At 41.8% G+C, this 19,025-nt stretch overlaps 1 protein-coding gene and 1 long non-coding RNA gene across 2 annotated transcripts in view; one reads left to right on the top strand and one right to left on the bottom strand.

Moving 5' to 3' along the window:
- Positions 1 to 3,657: 3,657 nt before the first annotated feature.
- Positions 3,658 to 19,025, top strand: part of PXYLP1 (2-phosphoxylose phosphatase 1) — a 58,861-nt gene continuing 43,493 nt past the window's right edge. Inside the window, exon 1 of the mRNA XM_083613841.1 lies at positions 3,658 to 3,859. The gene's annotated coding sequence lies outside the window, so the exon portion shown is untranslated. The remainder of the gene's footprint in view (positions 3,860 to 19,025) is intronic.
- On the bottom strand, positions 11,745 to 12,972 carry LOC310763151. The gene is made up of 2 exons (XR_014548515.1): positions 12,916 to 12,972; positions 11,745 to 11,992 (listed from the first exon to the last, which is right to left on the bottom strand). It is a non-coding gene; the product is annotated as an uncharacterized lncRNA (long non-coding RNA).

Below are 19,025 nucleotides of genomic sequence, written 5' to 3'. Positions count from 1 at the left end.
ATATGAAGGTACATTCCCATCCACACTTTCAATTCTTATGGAAATTAAATTTAATAGATTACATCTGAAAAGCACATCTAAATCCTCTGATGTTCACTTAGTTTTTCATGCAGGCCATGGGTCACTAAAAAGGCTCCCACAAGGATCTAGTTCTTGGTCCTTGCTGCTTTTAGGCCTGAAATATATCTATATATCTATATCTATATCTATATCTATATCTATATCTATATCTATATCTATATCATCTATATCTATATCTATCTATCTATCTATCATCTATCTATCTATCTATCTATCTGTCATCTATTTATCATCTATCTATAGTACACACACACACACACACACACATATACATATACATATACATATACATATACATATATAAAGACTAATTGTTGCTGTGGTGGTGGCATGTATGTTTCTGATTTTCCTGAAGTTTACAGCCAGGAAGGGAAATTTAACTCTCCGGAAAGATCATGGTCTTGCGGGTGATTTGCAAGGTGGGGAGAGTGAGTGTGCATACACATGGCACTGTGATGCATGTGTAAGTTGTAGTGTGTGCAGGATGCTCACAGTTTCTCTGGTTGGAATTATGTCCAGAGACCCGCTAAAAGCTGATAATGCCTGATCTAGGGCCATGAGTTACATAAGGATCTTTGATTATAGGATGAAGGCATCCAACCAGAAGAAGCTGGTGTATTGTTGAATTGACATGTCCTGACCCAGTCCATGTCTTGACACAGATTTTCTCTGTTATTGGATTGAGACGACTGTCAGGAACACATGGGCAAATTTAGTATTTATACAGATTTTAGCAGGACTCCAAACAACTATCATTGCACTAGTACATTTGCCAATTTTAAAAATTGATTGATGTTTGCTGTCCATCAAATCATTTGGCAAATTTGCAAAAAACAAGATCTGCTACTGTCTGTAATAATGCCATAGTCTGTTTCCCCCTTTTTTACCTTTCCTGATACAAAAAGGGTGTTCCAAATGCATGGGGTTTGCTTTGCATTATTACCTTCAAAAATTAGATTGTTCAATTGTTATGTAAGTTATATGAAATGTACTGAAAGTATGGATTCAGACTCTTATATTTTACATTTTTATATGAAATTGATCTTACAGCTCTCATTACATGACCACTGGTTATCAAGTTTTACAGAGCAACCCAGTACTGCTGGCTGAAAGGGGCAGAGTATTTGGTAAAAGTCCAGATAACTTGAGATATGCTGCCAGTACATAAAATATGCCAGTGGAACTGCCCTGCTTCAGGGATTGTAGAAAGAAAGGAGCAAAGTCCCCTAGTAAGTGCTCAGCCATGATGAAATTACAGGCTCAATTCCAATTGGTCCACATCTGCCATGCCATGCCTCTCTGTCACCTGGCCCTTGTCTGTATGCTGCTGGGGTCTGAACACAGGTGAGCCACAGTTAGAAAATCAGGCGGACAGATTAGCACTACAGTCTTGGCAGAAGTCCACTTTTTCATGCTTCCACCGGCATTGGAGCTAGGTCATGGTGAACTCAGGTTCCTTCATCCTGGCCCAGACCCCCCTCCCAAGTCTCTGTGCTGTGGGCTGTGAAACTACCTACTGGGAAGGTTGCTCAGAAGAGAATGTGGCTCCCTGAAAAAAATGTTTGTCACCCTGGTATATAGGATGGTTCAGTTAATGGCTTGAATGTATGCTGTATGTCACAAAGAGGGCCATATAGGCAGCACTTCTGTTTCTCCTAGGTCACCCAAATGTCCTGGGTGCTTCACAGATGATAGATTGCACAGGGGGAAATCTTTTCATACACTTCTTATGCTGCAAATGGAGATCCACAGTGAGCTCTAATTAACCAAGAAAATTAATGTGGCTTGGATAAGCCCATGCATGCTACACATGCACTAGTATTTTCATCAGAACAAAGGAATTCTGTTAATGAAATTGAACTGACTTAATTAGGACGGAACAGATTGGGAATTTCGCAGTGTCAGTTCCATAAACATAGTCTATAATTTTTATTTTTATTTTTAATGATGACACAAGCCTTAACCCAAGAGATGAAAACAGATGTCATCCTGTATGGAATGCAACTTCAAGTAGTATTCTAGTAAAAATGTTTCAGACACAGCCACTGATACATTGACCGTGAGCCTATAGCCCACCCACACTTTCATTTGTGCTGTGCCTAGAAAGCATGGGGGTGAACGATTCCCCCCTTGACCAGCTCCTTTGCAAGGGAAAAACTGCTCCTTAGCAAGAGATCAGAACAAATGAAAATTTGGGGGGGAAACAAAATTGCTGTTTGCTCTGATGGAGTGCTAAATAGTAGTTTTCCCCAGGGAAAAGCGGTGGGTCAAGAGGAAGTATGCATGAGCCCTTAACCACTTCTTGACAGGTGACTGGGCAGCAACCAATGAAACTGAATACTGACGATTCAGGAAAGACAAAAACTTCATACAATGCAGTTAACCTGGAATTCCGGGAGCACCTTGTTCACTGGGGTGGAAGGACCTGCAACAAACAATGGCCTCCAGACCTCAGCAGTGCTGCCACTTACTGAGACTTACTGGCGAATCTGAGGCTACCAACGCATCCATGCATCCCTACCTTGCTCCCACTGAGATAATTTGCTCCCTTAAGATATAGTGATCCCCTAAGATGTAGCGATATTCGCCAGCTTGGATGGCGTTGAAAGGGTTTCAGTTTAGACATACTCATGGGGGATGAGGATATCAGTGGCTACTAGCCATGGTGGCTATACAGTGGTACCTCGGGTTAAGAACTTAATTCGTTCCGGAGGTCCGTTCTTAACCTGAAACTTGTTCTTAACCTGAAGCACCACTTTAGCTAATGGGGCCTCCTGCTGCTGCCGCCGCACCGCCGGAGCACGATTTCTGTTCTCATCCTGAAGCAAAGCTCTTAATCTGAGGTACTATTTCTGGGTTAGCGGAGTCTGTAACCTGAAGCGTATGAAACCCGAGGTACCACTGTATTTTACCTCCAATGTTGGAATTCTACACGAGGGGAGAGAGCTGCTGCTCAGGTTCTGGTTTGTGTGCTTCTCATAGGTGGGCTATTGCTTCTTTTAGCTGTTATTATTTTATATGTAATCAAAACTTGAGTCCCTGTCAGGGCAGATGGTGGGGTGTGCAAGCAAGCAAGCCAATCAACCAACCAACCAATTTGTTATTCACCTCTTCTTCACTGGAGGCTTTTTAAGCGGAGGTTGGCTAGCCGCTAGTCAGGGTGGTACTTGATATTCCTGCATTGCAAGGGGTTGGACTAGATGACCCACGAGGTCCCTTCCGCCTCTACGATTCTACCACGGCTCTGCTTCGTCGGCAAAAAGGCTGCGGGGCAGACAAGTACGTCTTGGGGAAGAAAACCCCATCTCTTAGGGCGACGAGGCGCTCTTACTCCAGGAACCTTCACTTAGGGACCTGTGTGCCCGAGCGGAGTAGTCACCGCGCAACACCCTCCCACTCCCGCCTTCCCGCCAGCCTGAGGATTCTCTCGCTCCCAGGATGAAAAGGAGGGAGAAAGAGAGAGCCGGACGGGAGAGCAGCGAGGGAGCGTTCTCACAGCGCAGGCGCGCGCCGTCCTCGCCGTTGCGCCGCGCGGGCGGCAGGTGGCGCTGCCGGGGAAGCCTTCCCGGGCGGCCAATGGATGAAAGGAGGGAGGCGGAGCTCCGGCGCGGAGGGAGAGCGAGCGAGAGAGAAAGCGAGCCAGTGAGCCGGAGCCACGGTCGGCTCAAGTTGGTTCGCGCGCCGCGACGGCGGCAGCAGCAGCAGAGAGCGAGGAAGGGGCGAAGGAGCGGCTGGGCTGAGAGAGAGAGAGAGAGCGGCGGTTGCGCTGGCTGGGCAGGTAGGAGCTGGAGCCGCTGCTGTTGCTGCATGTTCTCTCCATTCCCACCCGTTGGAGCCCTTTTCGCTCCTTGCAGAGAAAGAAGGGGGGGGGGCTTATCTGTCAGTCAGTCAGTCACCCCCCTCCCAATTTCTCTTCCCGAGGGTCCCTTCTGCGCCGGCCTTCCCCTTCTGCGCCCTCCCCACGGCAGCCCGCAGGCGGGACAGCGCTTCTCCCAGCGCCCCCCCTCGCCCACCCCACACGCGTCCACGCGCACCGTCGTCGCTCCGGCTCCCGTGTGGCGGCTGCGCCTCCTCTCCTCCTCTCGCTCTGAGTTCTCGCTGGCTGCTCAGGCTGCTGCTTCCAAACTGATTTACAACCCCCCCAAAAAAAATCTCCCCATCGCTTTCTAGGCAGGGACTCCCGTCCCACCCCCCTTGCCACTTCTCAGGATCTCTCCCCCTCCGTTCCCCTTTAGGAGCCTTTCCTACAGGTTGTGGGGCGGGGCGAGAGGGGGGTGGCTACGGCGGCGTTTCTCTGTCGCCTAGCCCCACCAGTTGAAGCCCTTTGCCTGCCCCATTCTGCCCTAACCTTTCCTTAACGCTGCGTGGCGAGATTCCCACGCCTGTCCAAAGTCTCTGCCCCCCCTCCTCTCCAGTTTTAAACTCTCCCGCAGCCTCCCCGTTGATACTTTAGGTCCTCTTTTTCTCCAACGTGTCCTTTAAAGATGCTCGCTATGAATTGGCTTGGAGGGTGCTTTCGTTTTCAGTTCATTGTTCGCTTTCCACTAGTGGGGCGATTGTGTTTGGTTTCTTGGCACGGCATCAGTTTGCAGAAGGTGGACTTCAAACCCGGGGGACTAGTATTTGGCAAGCCTCCTTCGCATCCTTTTTATCTTTCTCACACACACCTTCCGTAGCTCAGCTGAGCTCTGCTGCGCTTTTGTCCCCTTTTTAAAAACCATCCCGGACGATTTTCTTCCTACACCTGGGTTTTGCTCCCTGTTCTGAGCCAGCAGTGTAGTTAGTGAGCAGTTCTTAGGACCATCTGCTGCACATCTTTTGCTGTGCATAAAAAGAAGGAAGCAACTTCATGTAGAGAGCTGGGTGAGGGTTGCTATTGCCCATACCCTTTTGCCAGTTTGATATATAATACGATAATTCAAGCAAGTCTATTGTGGTAACTTTGTAATTTAATGTCTCTTTCCCTCCCCCCGGGGAAACAGCAAATACAGAACTCAGTTTTCCCTCTTCCTTTATAAACAACAAATACATCTGAGCCTAACATAATTTTCCTTTGCCGAGGGTGCTGTACCCATCAATTAAAGCTTCCACTATTTCATATTTTAATTGTCCCAAGAGTCACTTATGCCATGGCACAGCAGTAAAACTGCTAGCACATCTGCAAAGCTAAGCACAGTCTGGTATGGTTTCAAATTGGATGGGGGGGGTTGGACTAGATGACCCTCAGGGTCCCAACTCTACAATTCTTTAATTCTTTGAGTGCATCAGGTTGACCTGCAAAAGCTTCTGCAAGTGTTAATTTAAGTTCTTCCATAGTTCATTTGAAATGAAGTTGTGCAGTACAGCTGTCTTGATCTCTTTTAGGAAAAACCTATACAGAGACTGCATGTGCTTTTATCTAGCCAGACACCTACTTTAGTTTAAAACTTTGCTTCACCTTTGAAAATATATATTTGTCTTCTGTTGAAGAAATCGATGGGCTAAGTGGATGCAGTAATGAAGGACTTTTAAAAAATGAATTAGATATTTATAAAGAATATTGTGTTGATAGTATGAGTAGAGTACAGTATTTAAACTGTGCCAAGTGGTGCTTCTGAGAGCCATTCTACACATAGACACAGACTATGAAGGTAGAATTCTAGAATGTACCACTTCAGACTACAGGGGTGTGTGTGCGCATGCTATTTTGAGTATGCGCCATATAACAAGGTCCTTGAATATAGAATGCTTACAACCAAGGATTAAGGAGAAATTAGATTCAGTTTGCATTTAAAAGTGGAACTACCAAATTGCTCTTTCCGAAACAGTATATGAACCAAAACACAGGTAATCCTTTGAAATGCATACTTCTCCAAATTTTGCAATGCTGTTAATTCTCCAGCTAAGCAGTTGTACAAAAGTGCACCTATTTGGATAAAGTGTGTATAAAAAGCCATATAATTGTGAAAATAACATACAAAGTGGCATTATATTGGGAGGTGGAATGCTTTGCCAAAATCTCAGTTACAGATAGGTAGCCGTGTTGGTCTGCCATAGTCAAAACAAAAAAAATTTTTTCCCTTCCAGTAGCACCTTAAAGACCAACTAAGTTAGTTCTTGGTATGAGCTTTCGTGTGCATGCACACGAAAGCAGTGTATCTGAAGAAGTGTGCATGCACACGAAAGCTCATACCAAGAACTAACTTAGTTGGTCTTTAAGGTGCTACTGGAAGGAAAAAATTTTTTTTTGTTTTGCCAAAATCTGTACACTTCATGACAATGTGTTTAGGAGAATGTTACACTAAAATGCTGATAAATTTTCATGAGGATTTTTTTAAATCTGCAAATTGCTGCAGAAATGTGTAGAACTGAATTTAAGATTGGAAAAATGAAATAACCGAGAAAGCTGAAATTGGGAGATCTATCTTTAGCTAGGACCCTCGTACCTACGGGACCGCCTCTCCTGGTATGCCCCACAGAGAAACTTACGGTCTTCAAATAAAAACATCTTGAAGGTCCCAGGCCACAGAGAAGTTAGGCTGGCCTCAACTAGAGCCAGGGATTTTTCTGCTGTGGCTCCGACCTGGTGGAACACTCTGTCACAAGAGACTAGAGCCCTGCGGGACTTGACATCTTTCCGCAGGGCCTGCAAGACAGAGCTGTTCCACCAGGCCTTTGGCCAGGGCACAGCCTGACTCCCTCCCTCGGCAATCTTCGTGGAGCTCTGGCCCAATGGTTGCCAGTGGCTTGATTTTAATTAATTTTATAATGAATGATTTTAGAGTGTTGTTTGTGTTGTACTTTTGTACTGTTTTATTGTTGTTAGCCGCCCTGAGCCTGGCTTTGGCTGGGGAGGGCGGGATATAAATAAAAAATTATTATTATTATTATTAACTATTACATCGGGGAGAGGGATAAACTTTTCCCATTGTATGTTGGATTTCTATGTTCAAAGAGTTCTTAATTTGGGTTGCATTCAACAGTACAGCAGAATGAAGTACTAGAATGGACTGTCCTGCTTGAAAGTTCACTTTACAGTAATACCTCTGCAAACGTCCACCTCGTCTAGCGTCCATTCTGGCAAACGTCCACGGCAAACCCGGAGGTATCAGAAAGGGTTACTTCCGTGTTTGCCACTCGCGCATGTGCAGAAGCGCAAACCGCACCGCAGACGCGGTGCTTTGCCCTGCATCCTTTTCGGCTAGCGGCCAGGGCTCCAGAACGGATCCTGGTCACAAAATAAGGTATGACTGTAGATACAAATCTAAGAGGGTAGGAAACGGTCTAGGTTTGAATTTTCTGCCTGATGTGCTAATTTTGTTTGTGTGGAACTTGGATTTTTTATGTGGGAGTGCATTAACCATCTTGATCAGCTTTTTATGCTCTTGTTCACTTAGGCATTTGGCTGTAAATTGATGCCGTACGTTATGATGATACCCTAGCATGTTCTGATGGTTATCCTTTAGCAGGGTGGGGTAGTATTTGTCCTCCTTAGGTTATTGCAGGTCAAACATCTTTAGTCAGTGCCTTTATATCTTTTTGATGTCTGTCTGTCTTGGGAGACAGTGGAGGAGTGTACCTTGAGGAGTAAAGTCAAATTATTGGAGCATTATAGTGCCTGTCGTGGCTGTAGAGACCAATATGGGAGAGACATGTTTTATTTCAGGTGAGGCAGATGAAGGTGTCCAGTTTTGCTGCTACAGCTGCACCATGGCATTTCTTCCCTCTCTGATCTTTCTTTTTGATGTATACTAAATGTTTTATGTATCCTCTAATGTGAGGCACCTTGACATATTTTATGTAGTAGGTGATGAACAATTGCAATTAATACTACTACTACTAAAAATAGTATCACCTAATTTCCCATAATTCTGCTGCATGTGTTGACACAGACTCAAAAGCAGCTGTAACACTGATGTCCTGTTTTGACATTTATGAAAGGAGGATTAGAGCAGACAGAATTTGTAGTAGGAGGATGCGAGTAGGATGTCAAGTAAAATCTTGTTAAATTTAATCTTTCAAGCAGGTGGCTGAAACTACTAGCACAGAGCATCAGATCACATGCGTATCTTTTATCTAAATGGTTAAACGTGGTCTTTTAATTATATTGGGTATATTGTGATACTAATTTTGATTGTTTAATGCAGATCATTATACTGGGATGATTCTTTGAGAATTACTAGGCTAACTGGGTTGTCTAAGTGGGTTTTTTTCTGCTATGCTGAAAAAAATAATTGCACTGGAGCAAGAGCAAGTAAAATAATTCAACTGCAGTCATAAGCATAGTTAATAGGGTGTCCCCTTGAACTCCATGTTTGTACCTCTGTGTAAACATAGGGTGGGATTGCAGGGTGCTTGTTAGAATAGCTGTTTAACTTTAGTGTTTTTCTATTCTGCACAGTTTGAAAAAAATTATCTAAGATATTTTTTGCCTCTCATTATATGTTCTAAATCTAAGTGTGTGTTAGTGTCAACTGTTGCACCATAAAATCATTTTGTTCTAAAACATATTATTTTTTACAGATTTTATATCCATTCTCTGTGTGATTAAAATTCTTTTAAAAAATGATTTAGTTTAAAGTTGTTTAATACACTTAAGTGTAAATGTGGTACCACAATGTGGGGACTAACTTTGGGGAAGCATTCCGTAAGTTGGGGGCCACCACTGAAAAAGCTGCCTCTCTTACTATCCTTGCATGTGGCATATAGAGCCAAACAGAAACATCTCTTATATCTAAACGTATACTGTATCAGATCCTTCCAGTACCCAGAGTGGTTCAAACTGCCTATATTCATTAATTACAACTCAGCTAAGAAAAAATGCCATTCCCATGAGATTTGATAGATCTATGTATCCCTTTAGATCTCCGCTCATTGTAGTTGGATGCACTCTTGTAGCTGATTTCTCATACTCTTATTTCAGATGAGATCCTCCAAATCTAATTACTTGTAGCAGAAGTTGGGGGAAGCTAGTAAGTAAGGCAAGCATGTATGAAGAGTCTAGCTCTGCAATCCTGAGGGTAGGAAGATTTCATTTCTTGTCAATAGCAAGTGACCTCACTATACTATTTATTTGGCAAATTTTATGCAAACCTACATTGTCTGTTGTAATTTTTTTAGTGTGCAGTGGCTGAAAACGGGGAAAAAATCAGTGTTTATTTTTTATGATAGTTTTGTATGGTGCTGGGTTCTACACTTAAGTTTACATGGATGAGTGCCAAAGCACCAGCAAATGAGGACTAGGCAATAATTTCAGCTTCTGGACAGCTTTCAAACATATCCGTGTGTTACAGTTGTCTAGCAGGATCTGCAGTAGTCATAGTTGCTGGAACAAGTTTCAGCTAAAAGGCACTGTGTGCTTTAATCATCTTAAAGTTAGAGTTTAGCCCAGGGTTTCCCAGATTTCTGAGACATTGAGTCCCTGATGAGCTTATAAAGTCGCTGTTGGCTCCAACTCCACTTCTTAGGAATGTAAATGAAATAAAGTAAAGAAATAGCGATGCATAACCAACATTTATTAATCTGAATTGATGGGAAAAAGGAAGCAAAAAAGAGGACGGATATTAATAATGGGCTTTAACAACCTATGAGTATTGGGCTGCAGGTTTGTGAGGTGCACTCAGTACATGCTCATGCCTTTTATATTTGAGATCATAGGTTTTTGTTTTGTTTTTTGCGTTGTAGCTCGTGAACTTCTTTTTCCCTTGGGCTGTTTCTGACCCCTTTTTGCTCCCTGCACAGTCTCAGTGACCTTTGGGGGGGGGGGTAAATAGTGATCACTTTAGGAGGGACAGCTTCCAGCCTAAATATTACTGAAATGTGTAGTGTAGTCTGTTTCATCAGGAAGGGAAGGGAGCAATGTAACTGCCACCATTACTCCATTCATCACCTTGACTAGAAAGGTAAACTAGATGGTGGCAAGTATATGAGTCTAGCAGGCTAAACAAAGCAGGGGTTTCATAATATGCTCCTTTAGGAAGGCAGAAATTGCCAATTCTTAAATGGAGGCATTGACTAAATCAACTTCCTTACCATAGTGACATCATCTAGAAAAAGCAAGAGCCAAACACAGATGTCGTTGACTGTACATGGTAAGAAAAAGGTTTCAGCTTATATAGTTAAAATCAGGAAGGTCCTGGAATCTCTGACGTAGAATCTGTAGTCAGAGTTAGTCAGAGTAAGGTTACCGTGAGAAATTTATTTGAAGTTCTGACCTTGAATTTTTCCAGTGGGTCATCATTAACCACTTCAAGGTTGTTGTTTTTACTCTCTCTGTGTGTGTACAGTGGTACATCGGGTTACATATGCTTCAGGTTACAGACTCTGCTAACCCAGAAATAGTACCTTGGGTTAAGAACTTTGCCTCAGGATGAGAATAGAAATCGTGCTCCAGTGGCATGGCGGCAGCTGGAGGCCCCATTAGCTAAAGTGGTGCTTCAAGTTAAGAACAGTTTCAGGTTAAGAACGGACCTCCGGAACGAATTAAGTACTTAACCCGAGGTACCACTGTACAGACACATACAGAGATGCAGATATATATGAAATAAATAAGTCATAAGTTTTTTTTTCATGGTTCTGTCCAGTATGTTAAAGGCCATTTAATCCATATGGGAAAGCGTCAGTTGACTGTACTACATGTATGGGTTGGTGATCGCATTATGGTTTATTCCACCATAGAGTAGGTTCAGTTGAATTTATTCCAAGTTACCTGTTACTGTTATTCAGGTAGTCAGCCTTACTATTCAATTGCCGACCCAGTTCTTGGAACATAGTCCTCAAGTACTAAAGAGTTTAATGTACACTGATCCGTTGAGGAATGCATGCCAGAGGATTATATTGGTTGCCTAAATGAGATCTTTACTTCAGATAGTACTAGAGTTGCAGTAGGATAGGAGATGCAGTATATTTATAGTCCCTATTCAAGTTACTTCTTGAAACTCATTAGGCTTTGGGACAGTCTTAATAGACCCACCACATCTACACTGGAACAAACTGTGACAGTATCAGCAGTCACCCGTTAATGTCCAGTACATAACAGTAGTTAGTACTTTCCCTCACCCACAGAGCATCACCCACTCGTTCAGTTCAAAATACTGTACCAAATCTAGTTATGAGTTGATTGGTTGATATCTTAGCAGAACCTCATTCTGGTATTGAGTGTAAAGCCAGGCCATCTGTTTCATGGCATACTTGATGATGAACACTGAATTCTTGTTCGTCACCAAAATGCTACTGCCACTGATCCCAGCCTGATGCTGAACAGTGAACCCAGCACATTCTCAGACCTTTTGGCTGGCTCAGCATTTTCATCTGGGAACAAGTCCTAGATGACCAAACTGTATCTACTGAGTTGGCTTTATAAAGTACTCTGTGTGCGGGATTCAGGAAGAACTGATAGGTTTCAATGTTCTATTCCCTCTTTCTCCCAGATGACAGCCCTCATTTTTCAATGTCACATGCCCTTATTGTTGAGAACTTAGTTTTCATGGGCCTCTCCATCCCGTTATGAGACATTTATATGTAACATTTATACTCTGCCCTTTCTCATTCCAAAAGTGCCCAGTGTGACTGACAACATAAGATGAAATGAAACAATATCCCATATGCAATAATTAATATGACAGTTACAAAAATACAGTGGCTAACTTTACCTGCCCCTTTCCAAGTTCCTTTACAAATAAAAATGTATTCTTTTTTTTATTTAAACAGAGCTAGGGTAGAGAATTGTCTGGCCTCTCCTGGGAATTCCAGAGACACCAGAGAAAGCCTTTGTGTTCACATCCTCCTAGACATCCATGGTATTAATTTAAGAAGGGCCTTTGCTTTTGTTGGTGGACATATGGAGAAGCCATGTCTTCAAGCACTTGGGTTCCAGGGAATTTAGGGATTTGTAGTATCAGCGTCTTGAAGATACAGGCAATTTTCAGTCAAACTGAAAGATAAAAATGGAAGAGATAAAAAGGAAAGGAGTCATATGCTCAATTTCAATAACCACCTCTTTATTGCACTAAAAACATAGAAAAATGTCTATATTTACTGGCCAAACTCATTACTATAACAAAGGTTCAAAACCATCTTAGCCCATTGTAGGGAACGTAACAAGGAATAGTAGATCAGTAATAGTTTCCTCTCATAGGTTGACGCAATAAAACAGCATCTTTTGACATTATCTTTTGGGCAGCGACCCAGCAGTGAGCTGCCCTCCCTCCACCTGCCAGTAAATAAATAATCATCCCCAATGAAGTACTTAGAAGTCATTGCAGGAGGATATCCACCCATTAAGAAGGCTTTGATTCACTATAGAGTTGCATGGTATGCAGCATGAGGTTCAGTTGTAAAACTGTTGCTGTTGAGCTAGTAAACCTGCTTTATTTGGGAAATGCCGTACTTTTCCATATATAAGACTAGGATTTTTTCTTTAAAAGTTATGTTAAAAAGATAGGAGTGCCTGGCATGCTCTGGTCCATGGGGTCGTGAAGAGTCGGACACGACTAAACAACAACAAATGCTAAAAATTGGGGGTCATTTTATACACAGAAAGTGTATCCCCCCATTTTCTTAATTTGGAGTCCCCCCCCAAAATGGGGCATGTTATATATGGGGGCGTGTTATACATGAAAAAATACGGTATATGAATTTTGAAGTGGAAAACAAATTGATAATTCAAATCAACCCACACTGTTAATAATCCAGTGAATTTGTATTTGATGCAGTTGAGAGAGGAAAAGTCTGATCAGTTGATATGAAGGCAGATGTAAATGAATAGTAGATATTGGTCTTGTTAATTTATGCTTGTCTAGAAAATTAAACAATGCAGGATTTTGTTATAATCTTTCGATAACTTAGATCACTCACCCATAGTGCTGTGCTTTGTGTCTTTCTGGTTGACATTTTCATCTGCCACCTGTGGAGACTGTTGACCTTTGGTCTCTGTTAATGATTGTATAATAATGACAAACTAGTCAAATACAGCATCACTTTCAAGTTTTTAGGGCCGTCATTGACTTGCTTCTTCCTCTCCCCACCCCGGCCACATCATCAACTGCTATTTTTGTAGTTGAGTTATGTTTTTTGTCTTCGTAAAATGCTTGCCTCAACTTGAATTTCTGTTTAGTCATTCAGATAGTTTCCATGCAGCTTTCAGGTTTAGGATAACGTTTTACAAAGGAAAATGTAAACAGAACATTTATGTTTCAAGTGGAAGAGTTTAAAGGGTCTTTGTGTGTAGAAATGTTTAGCTACAGTGATTATTCCCAAGGGATTTGCTACATAGGGAGTAGCTTCAGTCCATTTTCCAAATGCTGCTTTCTGTACTGTCACAGTCTTATCCTTGCATCTTAGAGGAGCAGATCAAAAAGGTTTTAAATTTAGGCATAGTTAATTGTTTACTTTAGACTGCCTCAGTGGGGGATAGGAGGAGTGGGGCTCGTTGAGCATGCGGTATATCTTGCCCCTGAACTTCTTCCACTCCAACTGCCATTTGAACTTGAAGAATTGGTGCCTGAGTTTGCTTTTTCTCTATTGACTCCCTGTCTCTTTTCTCTTCTTGAACTGTCTCTTAGATCATAGTCCTGTGGGTAGAGACTGTCTTACTTTAATTGATTGTATTTAAGCTGCTCTGGAAGGGGTTTTGGCTGAAGGGCATCGTATAAATGCTATAAATAAACAGTTGCTTCCCAAGGAAACTTCATTTAGAAGTATCAAGAAAAGTTACTATTTGAATACTGTATATCAGTGGCTAAAGAAATCTCCACAGGACAACAATTGACCACTGGCAAATTTATCACACGGAGACAACAGTTCTTCTGAATAAGGAGTTAGTCCACAAAAGTCAATTTTTTGGTGACATGTATGTGCTCTAAGCATGCTTTTGTTTTTAAAACACCTAATGTAAGCATTAACTTTTATATTTATAGCTAATATTTTTAAACATGAAAGGGCCCAAGTGCAGTACAGTCATACCTTGGAAGTTGAACTGAATCTGTTCCAGATGTCCATTCAACTTCCAAAATGTTTGAAAACCAAAGCATGGCTTCTGATTGGCTGCAGGAATTGAAAGCTGCGGAAGCCCCGTCGGACGTTCAGCTTCCAAAAATAGTTCGCAAACCGGAACAGTCACTTCCGGTTTTGCTACATTTGGGAGCCAAAACGTTCGAGAACTAAGCTGTTCGAAAACCAAGTTACGACTATATACTGAAGTGGGGTTATGGGTGGAAAGTCCTCTGATTATTACAGCAAGTTATCGCCATGTAATACGCATGGCATATTACAGTGTCTTGTAAGTATTTATAGAATCTCTTCTAGCCATTTATTTAGCATGACCAAGAACTATAGTTTGCACTAAGTAACTTTTTCCATAAAAAGATTTCCAAAGATTACTGAAAGCCTTGTAACTTGATTATAATGATTTACTTGGTTTTTCTTCTTCTTCTTCTTTGGTGATCACTCGTAGCTGAGTAAGATTGTCTTCCATAAACACGGTTTTAACAATGAGTCTTTAAGTGACTGTGGAGGCCAATTTTCTGGGTGGGAGTTGATCACGGTGTGGATTTGCCAAGCGTGCCTTCCTCCTAGCACGTTTCTCCCTTGTGTTGTGAGTTCGAGTGTCTTCAAAGCCCATGACACCGTTGGTAAAGGCTGTTCTCCAATTGGAGCGCTCGCAGGCAAGTGTTTCCCACTTGTTGGTATTCATACTACATTTTTAAAAATTTGCCTTTAAACCTCTTTGTTTTTTTGTTTTTTAATGATATTTATTAAAATTTCAAAGAATTACAAAAGGAAAAGAAAATAAAACAAAAATGCAAAATACAGAAAAATACAGAAAAATAAAACAATTAAAAACAAGCCAATTTTTCCACATCTTATCTTTCATTTGCTTGTTTCCTTGACCTCCTCGCTTTTTTGTGTTCTAGTTCAGTTAGTTAATTCAGCAAATCCTTTCCATCTTTGTTTTTATCTTAATAATTTATCTTAGTATATTGTAACTTTACATTCTCACCTGTTAACAATCCATTTTTACATACTCCTCTGTAACATTACTGCTAAAACCACATAACTTCATTCCAGCATCCTTCTAACATTCCTTAATTTTGCAATGTTTCTGTAAACCTCTTTTGTTGACCACCAACTCGTATTGGCCTGAATATAAGCCTCACTTTCCCCCCAAATTCTGACTGTGAAAAATTAAAGTGCAGCTTATATTCGCGACCTTACGGTATGCAGCCAGGAACGTGGGGCAAACAGCACCAGGAGTGCGGTGAAGCAGCGCCTGCCTTGTGTGTAGTCCTCCGTCCTTTACCCCAAGGCTGGGAAGGGAGAGAGTGAGGAAGGGGAAAGCCCGCTGGCAGTGCTGTGCGGCTCTCCCCTCCCCAGTATGCAGCTAGGAGCAGCAAGGAATGGAGTGGCTTATATTCAATTATTTTTTCTCCCCGCCCTCCAATTTTAAAGGTGCAGCTTATATTCGGGTGCGGCTTATATTTGGGCCAATACGGTATATGAAATTGTAATATGGAAATATGTCCATGCAGTGGTATCTTCTCCATACATAGGTCCTAAGATTGTCATCCTGACTTAAATCTCAAAGCATGGAAAGTCTGACTTGCTGATTTAATTGAAGAGGCCTCCTGCAATAGCTGTACAAGTGCATTTCTTCTTTGTTGCTATAACCTAAAAATGTACAGAATCATTTGAAGCTTTTAAAAGGATACTTGTTTGGACAGGTTATTAATGGGCTTTGCATAAAAGTAGCACTCCCAGTGCAGTTGTTAAGTTGTGCCAGTGAACAGACACTGTCAGATATTATTCTGTATCCTCAGTGATACTTAATTCTTTCCCCCTCACAGATAAAAGTAAAAGAGAAGGTTTATTTTTTTCAAATGCAATGGAGAATTGGCAAGCTAGATTTTTTTTATAAAAATCATGTCTTCTACATGCAAATTTCCTAAGAAATATGCAGCTTAATCTTAACATGAGTATGATGAACATAAAAAAGGACATTTTAACCGGACACATGGTGTGGACTCACTTTGACTGACTAAAGTGTTAGCCCTTAGTTCACTGCTATTTCTGTGGAATGAGGAATTTCATATCAGCAAGCATAATCTCTGAGAATAACTTGTACTGTTTCGTTTTACAATATTTCTGTTTGTCTTGTATGGATTTTGCCTTGGACCTTCTCAAGAACCATAGAAGAGTGTAAGCAGTAGCGACTTAAGCTGCTTCTGTTCAGGCTTATGGGTATCATTTGAAGCAGGAAATTGCACCTGTCCAATTTAGTGACAGAATATTCGCCACCCTTGGGCAAGATATGGAAGGTTCAGAAGATAAAAAACACATTATGTGCTCTCACTGGGACATGAAGTTGCTTATAAAAGGAATTTTAAAGTAAAGGGTTCTTGATGTAGCAGCAAGTACAATACTGCATGGGTGATGCAGTTCGTACTATCTCTAATTTTACAAGACTTACAAATTAACACCCCAAACTTACTAGCCATGTACGATACCTGTATGTAGTGAGTGAATAGGTTCACCACAGGGTTGCTGCATCTACTTCTTGGTAGGGTCTGGCCATGTTTTGCACTTTCTGCAATTTGTCAGACTACATGAATCAATGTTGAAAAGATGACCAGCTTTCCATGGTAATTCCTTTGTTTGTGTGTGATGATAACACACACACACACACACACACACACACACACATGCGCACATGTGCACACACACAAACACAAACACACTCTTACTTTTTTACATTCCATTGCTTTTAATTCGAATTCTAGCCCACATATAAACATTATATGGGTCATATAAACATTCTAAACAAATACCGTAAGTTATCTATTTTGAGAAAAAGTTCATTTGTGTGTGTGTGTGTGTGTGTGTGTGAGAGAGAGAGAGAGCCCGCTGAAAAGAAGCAGTTTTGAGTTTTTTGAACAGTGTCAGAGACATGCGAAGAGAAACACGTTAAAGGGTTTCTATTCTTCCTATTGCAATGCATGTTGAAACTGTGAATTTGTAAATGACAGTTTGTTATAGTGATATTGTAAATCACCAGGGGTGTCTCCCTTTCAAGAGACTCTGAATTTTCCATGATGTGGGCAAAGAGACCAAGGAACAAAACAACCACCCTTCTTTGTTTCTAGTTCTGTGTCACAACTTTCCTGGGGGATAAGACTGATAGCCAGTCTATTATTATTACTTGTTTCATTATCCAGTTTAAAAGTCTGGAGTTACAGTTGAGGACTGTGGTTTGGTTTTGGTTCTGTTTTTTGTTCAATGCTTTCCAAGCCCCAAGTTGGGTGAAAGATTCCTGCATTGCAGGGAGTTGGACAAGATGATCGTCTTGGTCCCTTCCAACTCTATGATACTATGAATTCTAATAAGAGATGATAAGTGGGACATACTTTAGTACATTCTAATAATTATTTGCAGTATTTCAGCATTGACTTGCACCAGCACTTTTCATTGACTACATAACTATCATAGAAGTAAACATGAATAATTTTTGTTCATGTGTAGTCATAGAATCATAGAATCATAGAGTTGGAAGAGACCACAAGGGCCATCGAGTCCAACCCCCTGCCAAGCAGGAAACACCATCAGAGCACTCCTGACATATGGTTGTCAAGCCTCTGCTTAAAGACCTCCAAAGAAGGAGACTCCACCACACTCCTTGGCAGCAAATTCCACTGTCGAACAGCTCTTACTGTCAGGAAGTTCTTCCTAATGTTTAGGTGGAATCTTCTTTCTTGTAGTTTGGATCCATTGCTCCGTGTCCGCTTCTCTGGAGCAGCAGAAAACAACCTTTCTCCCTCCTCTATGTGACATCCTTTTATATATTTGAACATGGCTATCATATCACCCCTTAACCTCCTCTTCTCCAGGCTAAACATGCCCAGCTCCCTTAGCCGTTCCTCATAAGGCATTGTTTCCAGGCCTTTGACCATTTTGGTTGCCCTCCTCTGGACACGTTCCAGTTTGTCAGTGTCCTTATTGAACAGTGGTGCCCAGAACTGGACACAGTACTCCAGGTGAGGTCTGACCAGAGCAGAATACAGTGGCACTATTACTTCCCTTGATCTAGATGCTATACTCCTATTGATGCAGCCCAGAATTGCATTGGCTTTTTTAGCTGCCGCGTCACACTGTTGGCTCATGTCAAGTTTGTGGTCAACCAAGACTCCTAGATCCTTTTCACATGTACTGCTCTCAAGCCAGGTGTCACCCATCTTGTATTTGTGCCTCTCATTTTTTTTGCCCAAGTGCAATACTTTACATTTCTCCCTGTTAAAATTCATCTTGTTTGTTTTGGCCCAGTTGTCTAATCTGTCAAGGTCGTTTTGAAGTGTGATCCTGTCCTCTGGGGTGTTAGCCACCCCTCCCAGTTTGGTGTCATCTGCAAATTTGATCAGGATGCCCTTGAGTCCATCATCCAAGTCGTTGATAAAGATGTTGAATAAGACCGGGCCCAAGACAGAACCCTGTGGCACCCCACTAGTCACTCTTCTCCAGGATGAAGAGGAACCGTTGATGAGCACCCTTTGTGTTCGGTCAGTCAGCCAGTTACAAATCCACTGAGTGGTAGCATAGTCAAGACCGCATTTTATCAGCTTCTTTACAAGAATATCATGGGGCACCTTGTCAAATGCCTTGCTGAAATCAAGGTAGGCCACATCCACTGCGTTCCCTTCATCTACCAGGGTTGTAATTCTGTCAAAAAACGAGATCAGGTTAGTCTGACATGACTTATTTTTCAGAAATCCATGCTGACTATTGGTGATCACAGCATTCCTTTCTAGGTGCTCACAGACTGTTTGCTTAATGATCTGCTCCAGAATCTTCCCTGGTATTGATGTCAGACTGACTGGGCGGTAATTATTTGGGTCCTTGTAGTCTTCCAGTAGGACTGGAAGACAATTATTGTAGTCTTCCAGTAGGACTACAATAAGTAAATGCATTTAAAATTTATG

The sequence above is a fragment of the Podarcis filfolensis genome, assembly GCF_964270895.1.
Source record: "Podarcis filfolensis genome assembly, chromosome: 5".
In the NCBI taxonomy this organism is placed as follows: Eukaryota; Metazoa; Chordata; class Lepidosauria; order Squamata; family Lacertidae; genus Podarcis; species Podarcis filfolensis.
Note: the sequence above shows the minus strand (reverse complement) of the source record. Positions and strands in the feature narration are given on the sequence as shown.